Below are 15,023 nucleotides of genomic sequence, written 5' to 3' on the forward strand. Positions count from 1 at the left end.
GAACCTTTACCTCGTAGGCTCTCTCAGCATCGATTATGGTGTCATCCTGAGACATCTCACCCGGCATGGCTTTCTTCTTCTTTCTTCTTTTCTGTGGCAGTGCAGCCTCCACTTCCATGTCGGTCTCCTCATCTTGCTGCTCAAGTTTTTCATTTGCCCATTTCACAAAGTCATCAGCAGCAGCCTTGACAGCCTGGAAATCTCTCGCCATCTTTTTTAGGGCATCTTGTGTTGACATGACCATCCTATGGGCAGAGAGGATGTCCATCCCTTCTCTCTGCAGGTACTTTGACAATGGTGATGTATGCTCAAATATCCTAAGGAATAATTGAGCTGTCAGTATTGTCTCATACCTGAGTAGGCCCTCTTTGTATCCTCTGGCTTTGGTGCGTACATTTCCTTTCACAGTCTTCAGTTCCTGTATGGCTGTGAGCGTGGACAACACATCAATGTACAAACTGTCTTGAGGCTTTCCAAATGATCCAAATATTTTGTTCAGAGCATCGTGCTTAGCCCACCAACGTGTCTCTCCAATTGGAGCAATGCGTCTGTGTCTCTTGTCATGGCTCTCCTTCTCCCAAATGTTCACTCTCTGATATGACTCCCTGATGAACACTGCTGTGTCATTGAGGAGATCAAACAGTGATCCACTCTCTATCACTATTTGAGTGGTATCAGACAGCAGATTGAGGACATGTGAATAGCACCATACGTGTACATGGTTGGGGGACTGTGACGCCAGCAGTGCAGAGAAGCCTCTGTAATGCCCCTGCATATTTGAAGCTCCATCTGTTGCATTTCCAATGCACAGACTTGAGTCCAGTTTCAGATGCTCAAGGACCTCTTTTAGCAAGTCGACAAAGGACTGTCCAGTGGACGCGCTGCACCGGACCACTGCGACAAGCCTCTCATTGACAACATCAGTCACATACCTCAAAATGACTGAGCATTGGTCTTGCGCTGTTATGTCTTGCGTTGTATCCAGCTGGACAGAAAACATTCCAGCTTTCCGGATCTCAGTGGAGATGTTTTGCTGAATTAAGTTCCGGATGGTATCAATCACAGAGTTGACGGTCGTTTTAGACAGTAGAGAGATGAGGGAACCTCTGCCTCTTGATCCTGGTGACACATGCAACTTTTTGCTCTTCTCAGTCACATTACTTACTGTAGATGCTCTTTTAAACACACATCATATTTTCCCAATAAAATGATCAGCTCCAAAAAATGTCCATGGTCGAGGCCATCATTGTCCAGGGTATACGCAGCCTCATTCTCCACCTGTCTGTAGCTTAGGCCCCTCGTTCCTATCACTTTCATGACCTCCACTACCCGTTCCAAAACCTGACGCCTCTTCTTCACCTGAGTTCTGTGCTCTGTCAGCTGTCTGCCCCCCAGTAGGTTTTTGATGTCAGCTTTTGAGCAGTTTAAAAAATAAGCTTCAGCACAATCTCTGTGTGCCATGCTTTTTTCATGCTCTTCCGATCTCTGGTGCACATGTCTCCAGTCTGACATTCCATTTATGAAAATGTTGGAGTCAGTTGGCTTGCTGAAGGCCAGACGTAAAAAACAAAATAAAGCATGACGTTCATGACAATATGTCAGCCACTTTCTGCTTTTGCCATCTTTACTGGTGAACACCTTCTTCACCACAGGGTTTTTAGCATCCTGTTTGGGGTGATGATTTAAAAACACCTGCATCATGGCAGGCTCAGGACGGGCAAAGTAGTCTACAGCCTGTTCCTCCCTGTCTCTCTCCTCCACTGCTAACTCAACCTGGCTTGACTATACATAAGGACAGAGAGAGAGATGATTTAATAATTAAAAATAATCAAATGGCATCATCTAAGTTTTTCTAGAGAAGGGCTGTCGATGGCCGTTATGGGTTTTAAAGGGTTAACATTAGAATAGTCAGCCGAAGTTGCAATTGAATAAGTTAACTCTGCTAACCTAGCTACAAAAACAATGCAAAATAGCTTATGCTGTGTTATTTGACTTTAGCTGACTGAGTGGCTAGTGCAGTAGGTGACAATCTGACAGACTTTATAATAGCGACAACGATTATGTTGTCTTTAGGGCTGTAACGATACACCAAACCCACGATTCGGTTCGTATCACGATTTTTGACCCACGATTCTGTTCGTATCATGATTTTTAAAACAATATTTTTTATTAAATAACATTTGAAAAATCTTTATAAACTGAACACCAAAGAACAAGATTAACTATGCAAATTATTAACAATATAAATAGCCATATATAAAATAAATAAATAGCCAAAGCTACAACACTTCTGTTTTCTTTGTAACAAAATACTGTTGAAAAACAAACAGAACAAACTCCATTGTGGAGATGATTCGAGCATGTTGAAAATTCTTCTTCAATCAAGTTCTCTTACATTTACAAAGTAAATTAAATGGCTACTGTTTCACACTGAGGTAACTGAGGCTTACTGCCTGTGCTGCAAACCACTAATCAAGTAAACATTAAACAAATAAACAACTTATTTCTCTTAAGAAAACCAAACTCGTTTGATTTAAGGGAGTTGAACATTCTTCTTCAGAAACACCATCATGTCAACATTGTCTGGTGAGAGGCTTGCTCTCTGTGCTGTGACAATGTCACCCGCAGTAGAATATACTCTCTCACTGGGGACAGATGTGGCTGGGATTCCAAGGTAACTTTTAGCCAACTTGGCTAAATGGGGGAACTGGTTCTGGTTGTCCTTTCACCACACAAGTGGATTTGAGTCCACTGAGAGGCTCTGCACTGCTCTGTAATGCTGCACCTCCTCATCCACCACTTCAGACAAAGACTTGGATGATGATGATGCATGTTCAATTGGAAAGATGTCTCCAAACAGTTCAGCCATTGGTGCTCTTTTGGCTGGAGGAGGACAGTCACTGCTGCTGGAGGCTATCTCTGATTGCTCCTCTGTCTCATCCCTGGAAGTTTGGGCCTGTAAGACCAAATCCATAACATAATTGCAGCATAATGTTAGATGCAATGAAGGATATGAAATCCAGGATGAATGAAGCTAATTTAATAAAGTTAAGCATTATTATTATCTGACTACACTCACCTAAAGGATTATTAGGAACACCTGTTCAATTTCTCATTAATGCAATTATCTAATCAACCAATCACATGGCAGTTGCTTCAATGCATTTAGGGGTGTGGTCCTGGTCAAGACAATCTCCTGAACTCCAAACTGAATGTCAGAATGGGAAAGAAAGGTGATTTAAGCAATTTTGAGTGTGGCATGGTTGTTGGTGCCAGACGGGCCGGTCTGAGTATTTCACAATCTGCTCAGTTACTGGGATTTTCACGCACAACCATTTCTAGGGTTTACAAAGAATGGTGTGCAAAGGGAAAAACATCCAGTATGCGGCAGTCCTGTGGGCGAAAATGCCTTGTTGATGCTAGAGGTCAGAGGAGAATGGGCCGACTGATTCAAGCTGATAGAAGAGCAACTTTGACTGAAATAACCACTCGTTACAACCGAGGTATGCAGCAAATTTGTGAAGCCACAACACGCACAACCTTGAGGCGGATGGGCTACAACAGCAGAAGACCCCACCGGGTACCACTCATCTCCACTACAAATAGGAAAAAGAGCCTACAATTTGCACGAGCTCACCAAAATTGGACAGTTGAAGACTGGAAAAATGTTGCCTGGTCTGATGAGTCTCAATTTCTGTTGATACATTCAAATGGTAGAGTCAGAATTTGGCGTAAACAGAATGAGAACATGGATCCATCATGCCTTGTTACCACTGTGCAGGCTGGTGGTGGTGGTGTAATGGTGTGGGGGATGTTTTCTTGGCACACTTTAGGCCCCTTAGTGCCAATTGGGCATCGTTTAAATGCCACGGCCTACCTGAGCATTGTTTCTGACCATGTCCATCCCTTTATGACCACCATGTACCCATCCTCTGATGGCTACTTCCAGCAGGATGATGCACCATGTCACAAAGCTCGAATCATTTCAAATTGGTTTCTTGAACATGACAATGAGTTCACTGTACTAAAATGCCCCCCACAGTCACCAGATCTCAACCCAATAGAGCATCTTTTGGATGTGGTGGAACGGGAGCTTCGTGCCCTGGATGTGCATCCCACAAATCTCCATCAACTGCAAGATGCTATCCTATCAATATGGGCCAACATTTCTAAAGAATGCTTTCAGCACCTTGTTGAATCAATGCCACGTAGAATTAAGGCAGTTCTGAAGGCGAAAGGGGGTCAAACACCGTATTAGTATGGTGTTCCTAATAATCCTTTAGGTGAGTGTATATTTAAATACTGACTTTAAATAAATAGGCCTAACTGATTTACACAGCACTTTATTTAATAAAGTTTTTATATTTTTTAATTATATTTTATAATTTAATATTTAAATTAAATTTATTTAATTATATTAATATTAAAACAATCAAATACCTGAACAGTCTGTGAACAATCGTCCAGAATTCTCTCAGTCAGACTCTTGAAGATTGTGTCATGGGTGGTCTCATCAAGGAAAGGTAGAGATTTCAAACGGGGGTCAAGTGCAGTGCTCATATGAAGAAACTGAATTAGTGCCCTATCCGTATCAGGGTATCTGTCCTCGAAGTCATGTGCAATAGCAGCTTTGATGTCTTTCACTACTGTTGAGTCAGAGCCACTGTGCTTCATGGAGGCCAGGATTCTGTGTTTCAATGGCAAGATCATTGAAATAGTTGGAATCTGCTCAGTGCTCATGAGGGTTGTCACAGTTTTCAAAGGTTTAAGAACCTGGACCATGTCCTCAGCTAGTTTCACATCATCATCAGACAGAGTGACGATGTCTTTAATGTTCTTCTTGACACTCTTGTCTGTTAATGCCGAGAAAACAGCAGCCTGCTGCTCAAGGTAGCGCTCGAGCATGTCGCGGCTAGAGTTCCACCTAGTAGCCACATCCTGGACCAGCTTGTGTAAGGGCAGCTGTAGCATCACCTGTTTCTCCTTCAACACAGCTGCAGCTGTTGTGCTGCGGTGAAAAAACGTGACAACTTTCCTCACTCTGCCGAGGAGTCGGGACATCTGGTAAATGCCCATCCCTCTCTGCGCAGCCAGATTAACAGTGTGAGCAAAGCATCGTATATGCGGTGAAAATCCGGCCGCTTCGACAGCATTGGCAATGTTTCTGGCGTTGTCTGTTGTCACGGGAACGGGGACGTTTGATCTGCTGATCTTCCAATCTATCACAGCCTCTTTAAGTATTCCCGATAAATGGTCGCTTGTATGGCTCTCATACACCGGGCGTGTTTGGAGGACGTGGTTTGCTATTTGCCAATTGCCCGTAATATAGTGTGCGGTTATGGTCACGTAGCTTTCTGTGGCACGGGACGTCCATCCATCTGTGGTGATTGCGATAGATTCAGCAGTACTCAACCCTTCCTCCACTTTAACCTTCGTTTTCTCTTTAAGTTTTGGTAGCACATTTTCCGAGAAATGCGCCCGGCTTGGTAATAGATAACGGGGCTCGAGCACACTGAGTAAATACTTGAACCCCTCATTATCGACAACCGAAAATGGTCGCATATCCAGTGCCATAAAAATTGCAATTGCATTTGTAATTTTCTGTGCTCGATCTGAATTCGCTGGAAATTTTGCTTGGAAGAAACTAGGTAGTGTAGGCTGCTGCTGGGTTGTTTTCTGTGCTGCAGCTAAATTGATTTCTGGATGGTGCCGTAGGATATGCATCTGCATGTTGGTTGTGTTGCCTGTCACTTGGGGAAGCTTCTTAAAGCACTTACGGCAAATTGTGTGGGTCTTGTCGACTACACGATTGCCATCCTTTATCTCCACCGGGTAGCCGAAATGTTGCCATACTGCTGACTTAAAAGAGGAGGGAGGGTCCGCAATCTCTGGGTTGGTTGCCATGTTTCCTCACGTTCTTCTTAAACTAGCTCAACTTTTGCAGGCAGGCATCTCATGATTGGAAAGGTAGTCACGGGGTGTGTCGCGATTCTCCCTTATCACAGCGCGACACAGGATCGTGGATCTGAGTATCGCGATTTCGGTTTCATATCGCGTATCGTTACAGCCCTATTTAAATCAGTTTGAAACTTGTTTAAAAACGGTTGCAACTCAATGCCATGCGGGTTTTAAAAAATATTGAGAAAGTATTAAAAAAGGTATTAGTATAAAGTGTTAAATTTAACCTCTGGATTTCTGTATATCCCTGATACACAAAAACTTGCAAACAAAACTGGCAATCACTCCCTACGCACCTTGCACACACATGGAACATACACAGAGGAAAGTGTTAGAATCCGAGGGGCGCGTGAAGACGTAAACCAAAAACCAGGCAATTAAGAGATCGCGGTCCGGAAATGACGGACGTTCTTGCGGGGAGTCGTGGTCGGGGTCCGGACGGAGAGGCGGAGCAAGGGCCGAGCTAAGTGATCCTGGCCGTGGGCGGAGCCAAACAACAGCGGCGCGTAACAAAAGGAAAGGTGGATTCTTACTGTGACGTCCTTCTCCTTCCTCTGGTGATGAGCTATTGGCCTCTTGCAAAATGATATCAGTTACATCACTGCTACACTGAGCATCTAAATAATAATTTGTTTGTTTCCAAACTTTCCACTCACCCTGCAAAGATATTTCTTGTAATTCTCAAACAAATGCATATGTACATATGTAAATAAATAAGTAAACATTTAAACGGCATCCAAAAATGTATTTCAAAGTATTTGATAATATAGGCTTGATTCATTGTCATGACCTGCTCGTACAATCCTTCCGTGTGCCACGCCCCCCTCGTTTCCTCATGTGAATTCCTGATTGTATTCAGCTGTTTCGTGTTATTTCTCAGTAGTCTTGTGTATTTAAGTCCGCGTTCAAGTGTGTTTCCCCAGTTCATTGAAGTCTCTACCTTGTTGTTCTCCATTGCGTGTTTTGCCAATAAACCTCCTGTTTTGGACTCCCAACCCTGATTCACCGCTTCCTGTTTGAACGACCGAACGTCACATTCATTTTAATAATAATATTGAATTGTGAATGTTTATTCTGGTCTTTAAGTTTAAGGAGGTACTGTGTCTAGTCTGGGGAGGGGGGGGGGGTGCAGATATCACTTTGGGGGAGGTAAATGTCAGAAGGGGTAAGTGTGGTCAAGCAATTTTTAGGCCACATTATTTCACTTTGCGTGACTGTTTTTGGAATGTTTTCATTTATTTCAAGGTCAATTTAATCCGCATAGTTGATTCATTGATTAACTTTGTTTGGAATAATAAAACACAGTAGTTTAGTATGAATCTGATTTGGTGGAAGTGTGTTCAAAATGGCCACAGTCTTGTTCGGATAAGAGTCCAATCCGCATGGAGCACTTTGAGCAGAGCGAGGACGCCGCCATTTAGGAGATATCAAAGAACAAACTCCCCTGGCTCAGAAAAAGGAGGGAAAACGGGGGAAGCTGATGATTCTCCCTGAGCATCGCAAGGTGGAGAAACGAGGATGCAGGAGAGGATTGCCATCCTGGGCAGCAGGGTGCAGGGGGGGCGACGACCCCCAGCTCCTCAGGCAGCGGCAGGCTGGGGGGCCCCGCGTGTGAAAATGACCCTTGTTCTTCACCCTCTGTAATGTTTGTATTCTTCCGTTTTCATGTCTGTCGTATGATAGAAATATCATCAGCACTCCCACTCACTCACTGTAAATTCTCTGGTGTAGGAAAAATTAGCTCAAGTAAATTTTAATGTCTCCACCAATGTGTAGGGAAATTAATACAATTTTAATTAATTATTATTTAATGATGATTATCAACCAATTGTTATGCTGAATGGTCGGCTCCTCCAAACTCAATTGCGGTATCCCAGTGAGTCTGTTAATGTAAGACTTAAATGGGATTCACTAATTGCCAGTATCGCTTAGTAACCTGGCTTAGAATGCTCGTCCACCGAGCTGCATCACCAGGTAATGTAAACGACTGGTAGCAAAGCTCCCCTCACGGCCGTCGTGATATTTCAGGCGAGCAAAGGGAAAAACATCCAGTATGCGGCAGTCCTGTGGGCGATAATGCCTTGTTGATGCTAGAGGTCAGAGGAGAATGGGCCGACTGATTCAAGCTGATAGAAGAGCAACTTTGACTGAAATAACCACTCGTTACAACCGAGTTATGCAGCAAAGCATTTGTGAAGCCACAACACGCACAACCTTGAGGCGGATGGGCTACAACAGCAGAAGACCCCACCGGGTACCACTCATCTCCACTACAAATAGGAAAAAGAGGCTACTACAATTTGCACGAGCTCACCAAAATTTCAGTTGAAGACTGGAAAAATGTTGCCTGGTCTGATGAGTCTCGATTTCTGTTGAGACATTCAAATGGTAGAGTCAGAATAACAGGGAGAATCGCGACACACCCCGTGACTACCTTTCCAATCATGAGATGCCTGCCTGCAAAAGTTGAGCGTAAACAGAATGAGAACATGGATCCATCATGCCTTGTTAACACTGTGCAGGCTGGTGGTGGTGGTGTAATGGTGTGGAGGATGTTTTCTTGGCACACTTTAGGCCCCTTAGTGCCAATTGGGCATCGTTTAAATGCCACGGCCTACCTGAGCATTGTTTCTGACCATGTCCATCCCTTTATGACCACCATGTACCCATCCTCTGATGGCTACTTCCAGCAGGATAATGCACCATGTCACAAAGCTCGAATCATTTCAAATTGGTTTCTTGAACATGACAATGAGTTCATTGTACTAAAATGGCCCCCACAGTCACCAGATCTCAACCCAATAGAGCATCTTTGGGATGTGGTGGAACGGGAGCTTCGTGCCCTGGATGTGCATCCTTTAGGTGAGTGTATATATCCCATCATCTTCGGCCAATGTGTGTGTGTGTGTGTGTGTGTGTGTGTACTGTAAATTATTGCCTCTCTCACCCTCATTGTGATCTGTTTTGTGTGTTGTTGTGGTTTATGTTGCACTTATGGTCAAGGAGAACGATATCTCGTCTCACTGTTTACTAATTGTATATTGTTGGGATTACAGTACAGCTCTACTTTCTTACTGTGTACAAATAATTCATTTTTAGATTGATCTGCCCAAAGCACGTTGTTCCAAAAGTCCTGGTCTTGCCCTAATATTTTTTAACTCTTTGCACACCTCCCATGTAAACTGAACTTGTGGAGTCTTTTTTCTGATGGTGTTGTGGTTTTTCCTTCTCCGCCAAATCAGAAGTCAGAAGCCACTGGTGTAGATCCAAATTCAGTCTTTATTGCAACAATGAAGTTACAATCAAGGCCGGACACTTAAAGTGTGTCCATTACTGTTTTTACACCAACTTTTATACATTTTCTCATTGTGTAACAATATCTCGCCACTTAAGCATCATCATTCCCTCAGCCATTCACCATCGTTGTTTTCTCCCTTAATCCACACCCCTATATGATAAGCTTGTCAATCATCTCTTTTACTGTTTGGTGCCTCGGCTGAACATAATGGTGGCCTGACCATCTCTACTCAGTTTTTTTTAAATATCCAGCCGTGAACTTTTGGTGAACTCAGGCGAATCCCTTCCTTCAGTAGCAAACCTTGGCAGCTTCTGCTTGTTGCAGATTGTCTGGCTAGAAGGTTAATAAGGTATTTGTCCTTCAACATAGTGATAAGCTGCAGCACTAATAAAGTACATATTCATACACTAAAGGCTAACAAAATGGCTAACAGATACAGAAACTTCTAAGCCAACACAAGGTGCTAATTCATACTTGATTTTTATCACAATGTGCACAGCAGTAATTGGTCAGCATTATAGACTCAAACACACACACACACATAAAGTTAGACCAGCCAGTACCCAGAAACTAACCCTAATCAGAAAAGAAGCATGTGCACCAGCAGTAGTCGTTGCCCAATCACTTGTTCACACAAGTTACAAAAGAACAAGCCACATGATCTTATCACAAACAACAACAAAAAATGAAAACAAAATAAAAAATGTACAGGCAAAACAGCAACGGAAACTCCTGGCCTGGTAACAATGTTCTAACCATTTTCACCTAATGTGGTGCCCGGAATCAAATTCTGGGCATTTTCAATAGTAATGAATGTGAGGGTGTCCTAACTATTTCCTCAATGGAAGTTGTCATTATAGTTAATTTCTTTTGCTGAATAAATGGATTTTTTTCTTGTTTTTGCACAAGTGATATAATTACATCACCTTTATCTACAAATCAGAATCAGAATCAGCTTTTATTCGCCAAGTGTGCTGGGGCACACAAGGAATTTGTTTCCGGCAGCTTGAGACTCTCATACACAGACAATAAGCGACAGGATACAAACAATAAATTACACTATACAAGAAATACAAATGTGACAAATTATAAATATTATAAATATACACACGTGGGTAACACTGTGCAATTAAGGTGCGAGATAGAGAGCAACAGGGGGGAGATTGACAGAAGGCAGATGACAGCTTAGCTGTTTATGAGGGTGAGGGCCTGAGGGAAGAAGCTGCTCCTGTGTCTGGTGGTGTTTGTGTACAGAGTTCTGTAGCTCCTGCCAGAGGGGAGGAGCTGGAAGAGATTGTGTCCAGGGTGTGACGGATCTGAAATGATTTTATCAGCCTGTTTCCTAGTCCTTGAGCAGTACAAGTCCTGGATGGAGGGCAGGGGGGCACCGTTGATTTGTCCTGCTGTCCGTACAGCCCGCTGCAGTCTGTTCCTGTCCTGTTTAGTGGCTGCTCCATACCAGACTGTGATGGAGGAGCAGAGGACAGACTCAATGACTGCAGAGTAGAATTGGATCAGCAGCTCCTGTGGAAGACTGTACTTCCTCAGTTGTCTCAGGAAGTACATCCTCTGCTGGGCCTTTTTGAGGATGGAGGAGATGTTGGTCTCCCACTTCAGGTCCTGGGAAATGGTGGTACCCAGGAACTTGAAGAGCTCCACAGTAGACACCGGGCTGTCTGATATGGTGAGGGGGAGCAGTGTTGACGGATGTCTCCTGAAGTCCACTGTCATCTCCACAGTCTTGTGCGTGTTCAGCTCCAGGTTGTGCTGACTGCACCAGAGTACCAGCCGCTCAACTTCCTGCCGGTATGCAGACTCATCACCATCCTGCATGTGTCCAATGATGGTGGTGTCGTCTGCAAACTTCAGGAGTTTTACAGCTGAGTTCCTGGAGGTGCAGTCATTGGTGTAGAGGGAGAAGAGCGGTGGGGAGAGGACACGTCCTTGGGGGGCACCAATATTGAGGCACCGTGTTTCAGAAGTGATCTCCCCCAGCCTTACTTGCTGCTTCCTGTCTGTCAGGAAGCTGGTGATCCACTGACAGGTAGCTGGAGACACGTTGAGCTGGGAGAGTTTGGAGGAGAGGAGATTAGGCACAATGGTGTTGAAAGACGAACTAAAGTCCACAAACGGGATCCTGGCATAAGTTCCTGGCCGGTCGAGATGTTGCAGGATATAATGCAGCCCCATATTCACTGCATCATCCACCGACCTGTTTGCCCGATAGGCAAACTGCAGGGGGACCAGCTGGTGTCCTGTGATGTCCTTCAGATGGGCTAAAACCAGGCGTTCAAAGGATTTCATGACCACAGACGTCAAGGCGACAGGTCTGTAGTCATTCAGTCCTGTGATGGAGGGTTTCTTGGGGACTGGGATAATGGTGGAGCGTTTGAAGCAGGAGAGAACTTCACACAGCTCCAGGGATCTACTGAAGATGTGGATCTATTAAATGCTTTGCATACATCTGAATCATTGACAGGGAGGGAGGGGGGAGTGTGTGTGTGTCTGTGAAACTGACAGTGAGGGAGGGGGGAGTGTGTGTGTCTCTGTGAAACTGACAGGGAGGGAGGGGGAGTGTGTGTGTGTCTGTGAAACTGACAGTGAGGGAGGGGGGAGTGTGTGTGTCTGTGAAACTGACAGGGAGGGAGGGGGAGAGTGTGTGTCTCTGTGAAACTGACAGGGAGGGGGAGTGTGTGTGTGTCTGTGAAACTGACAGGGAGGGAGGGGGAGTGTGTGTGTGTCTGTGAAACTGACAGGGAGGGAGGGGGAGTGTGTGTGTGTCTCTGAAACTGACAGGGAGGGAGGGGGAGTGTGTGTGTGTCTGTGAAACTGACAGGGAGGGAGGGGGAGTGTGTGTGTGTCTGTGAAACAGACAGGGAGGGAGGGGGGAGTGTGTGTGTGTCTGTGAAACAGACAGGGAGGGAGGGGGGAGTGTGTGTGTGTGAAACTGACAGGGAGGGAGGGGGAGTGTGTGTGTGTCTGTGAAACTGACAGGGAGGGAGGGGGAGTGTGTGTGTGTCTGAAACTGACAGGGAGGGAGGGGGAGTGTGTGTGTCTCTGTGAAACTGACAGGGAGGGAGGGGGAGTGTGTGTGTCTCTGTGAAACTGACAGGGGGGGAGGGGGAGTGTGTGTGTGTGTGTGAAACTGACAGGGAGGGAGGGGGAGTGTGTGTGTCTGTGAAACTGACAGGGAGGGAGGGGGGAGTGTGTGTGTGTCTGGGAAACTGACAGGGAGGGAGGGGGAGTGTGTGTGTGTCTGTGAAACTGACAGGGAGGGAGGGGGAGTGTGTGTGTGTCTGTGAAACTGACAGGGAGGGAGGGGGAGTGTGTGTGTGTCTGAGAAACTGACAGGGAGGGAGGGGGGAGTGTGTGTGTGTCTGGGAAACTGACAGGGAGGGAGGGGGAGTGTGTGTGTATCTGAGAAACTGACAGGGAGGGAGGGGGAGTGTGTGTGTGTCTGTGAAACTGACAGGGAGGGAGGGGGAGTGTGTGTGTGTCTGTGAAACTGACAGGGAGGGAGGGGGAGTGTGTGTGTGTCTCTGAAACTGACAGGGAGGGAGGGGGAGTGTGTGTGTGTCTGTGAAACTGACAGGGAGGGAGGGGGAGTGTGTGTGTGTCTGTGAAACAGACAGGGAGGGAGGGGGGAGTGTGTGTGTGTCTGTGAAACAGACAGGGAGGGAGGGGGGAGTGTGTGTGTGTGAAACTGACAGGGAGGGAGGGGGAGTGTGTGTGTGTCTGTGAAACTGACAGGGAGGGAGGGGGAGTGTGTGTGTGTCTGAAACTGACAGGGAGGGAGGGGGAGTGTGTGTGTCTCTGTGAAACTGACAGGGAGGGAGGGGGAGTGTGTGTGTCTCTGTGAAACTGACAGGGGGGGAGGGGGAGTGTGTGTGTGTGTGTGAAACTGACAGGGAGGGAGGGGGAGTGTGTGTGTCTGTGAAACTGACAGGGAGGGAGGGGGGAGTGTGTGTGTGTCTGGGAAACAGACAGGGAGGGAGGGGGAGTGTGTGTGTGTCTGTGAAACTGACAGGGAGGGAGGGGGAGTGTGTGTGTGTCTGTGAAACTGACAGGGAGGGAGGGGGAGTGTGTGTGTGTCTGAGAAACTGACAGGGAGGGAGGGGGGAGTGTGTGTGTGTCTGGGAAACTGACAGGGAGGGAGGGGGAGTGTGTGTGTATCTGAGAAACTGACAGGGAGGGAGGGGGAGTGTGTGTGTGTCTGTGAAACTGACAGGGAGGGAGGGGGGAGTGTGTGTGTGTCTGGGAAACTGACAGGGAGGGAGGGGGAGTGTGTGTGTGTGTCTGTGAAACTGACAGGGAGGGAGGGGGAGTGTGTGTGTCTGGGAAACTGACAGGGAGGGAGGGGGTGTGTGTGTGTGTCTGGGAAACTGACAGGGAGGGAGGGGGGAGTGTGTGTGTGTCTGTGAAACTGACAGGGAGGGAGGGGGAGTGTGTGTGTGTCTGGGAAACTGACAGGGAGGGAGGGGGAGTGTGTGTGTGTCTGGGAAACTGACAGGGAGGGAGGGGGAGTGTGTGTGTGTCTGTGACACTGACAGGGAGGGAGGGGGAGTGTGTGTGTATCTGTGAAACTGACAGGGAGGGAGGGGGAGTGTGTGTGTGTCTGGGAAACTGACAGGGAGGGAGGGGGGAGTGTGTGTGTGTCTGGGAAACTGACAGCGAGGGAGGGGGAGGTTGTGTGTGTCTGTGAAACTGACAGGGAGGGAGGGGGAGTGTGTGTGTCTGTGAAACTGACAGCGAGGGAGGGGGAGTGTGTGTGTGTCTGTGAAACTGACAGGGAGGGAGGGGGAGTGTGTGTGTCTGTGAAACTGACAAGGAGGGAGGGGGAGTGTGTGTGTGTGTCTGTGAAACGGACAAGGAGGGAGGGGGAGTGTGTGTGTCTGTGAAAAAGACAGGGAGGGAGGGGGGAGTGTGTGTGTCTGGGAAACTGACAGGGAGGGAGGGGGAGTGTGTGTGTGTCTGGGAAACTGACAGGGAGGGAGGGGGAGTGTGTGTGTCTGTGAAACTGACAGTGAGGGAGGGGGGAGTGTGTGTGTCTGTGAAACTGACAGGGAGGGAGGGGGAGTGTGTGTGTCTGGGAAACTGACAAGGAGGGAGGGGGAGTGTGTGTGTCTGTGAAACTGACAGGGAGGGAGGGGGAGTGTGTGTGTCTGTGAAACTGACAGGGAGGGAGGGGGGAGTGTGTGTGTCTGGGAAACTGACAAGGAGGGAGGGGGAGTGTGTGTGTCTGCGAAACTGACAAGGAGGGAGGGGGAGTGTGTGTGTCTGTGAAACTGACAGGGAGGGAGGGGGAGTGTGTGTGTCTGTGAAACTGACAAGGAGGGAGGGGGAGTGTGTGTGTCTGTGAAACTGACAGGGAGGGAGGGGGGAGTGTGTGTGTGTCTGTGAAACTGACAGGGAGGGAGGGGGGAGTGTGTGTGTCTGTGAAACTGACAGGGAGGGAGGGGGAGTGTGTGTGTGTCTGTGAAACTGACAGGGAGGGAGGGGGGAGTGTGTGTGTGTGTGAAACTGACAGGGAGGGAGGGGGAGTGTGTGTGTGTGTCTGTGAAACTGACAGGGAGGGAGGGGGGAGTGTGTGTGTGTGTGAAACTGACAGGGAGGGAGGGGGAGTGTGTGTGTGTCTGTGAAACTGACAGCGAGGGAGGGGGGAGTGTGTGTGTCTGTGAAACTGACAGGGAGGGAGGGGGAGTGTGTGTGTCTGTGAAACTGACAGGGAGGGAGGGGGAGTGTGTGTGTGTCTGGGAAACTGACAGGG

The 15,023-nt window shown here is 47.1% G+C and overlaps 2 protein-coding genes across 6 annotated transcripts in view; both read right to left on the reverse strand.

Annotated features, from left to right (window-relative positions):
- Positions 1 to 1,806, reverse strand: part of LOC140588728 (uncharacterized) — a 462,332-nt gene extending 460,526 nt beyond the window's left edge. The window contains exon 1 of the mRNA XM_072710663.1: positions 11 to 1,806. The gene's annotated coding sequence lies outside the window, so the exon portion shown is untranslated. The remainder of the gene's footprint in view (positions 1 to 10) is intronic.
- The window catches only part of LOC140588729 (NLR family CARD domain-containing protein 3-like), a 300,771-nt gene that overhangs the window by 161,996 nt on the left and 123,752 nt on the right, over positions 1 to 15,023 (reverse strand). The gene's annotated exons all lie outside the window — the stretch shown is intronic.

Source organism: Paramormyrops kingsleyae, chromosome 4, assembly GCF_048594095.1.
Source record: "Paramormyrops kingsleyae isolate MSU_618 chromosome 4, PKINGS_0.4, whole genome shotgun sequence".
NCBI lineage: Eukaryota > Metazoa > Chordata > Actinopteri > Osteoglossiformes > Mormyridae > Paramormyrops > Paramormyrops kingsleyae.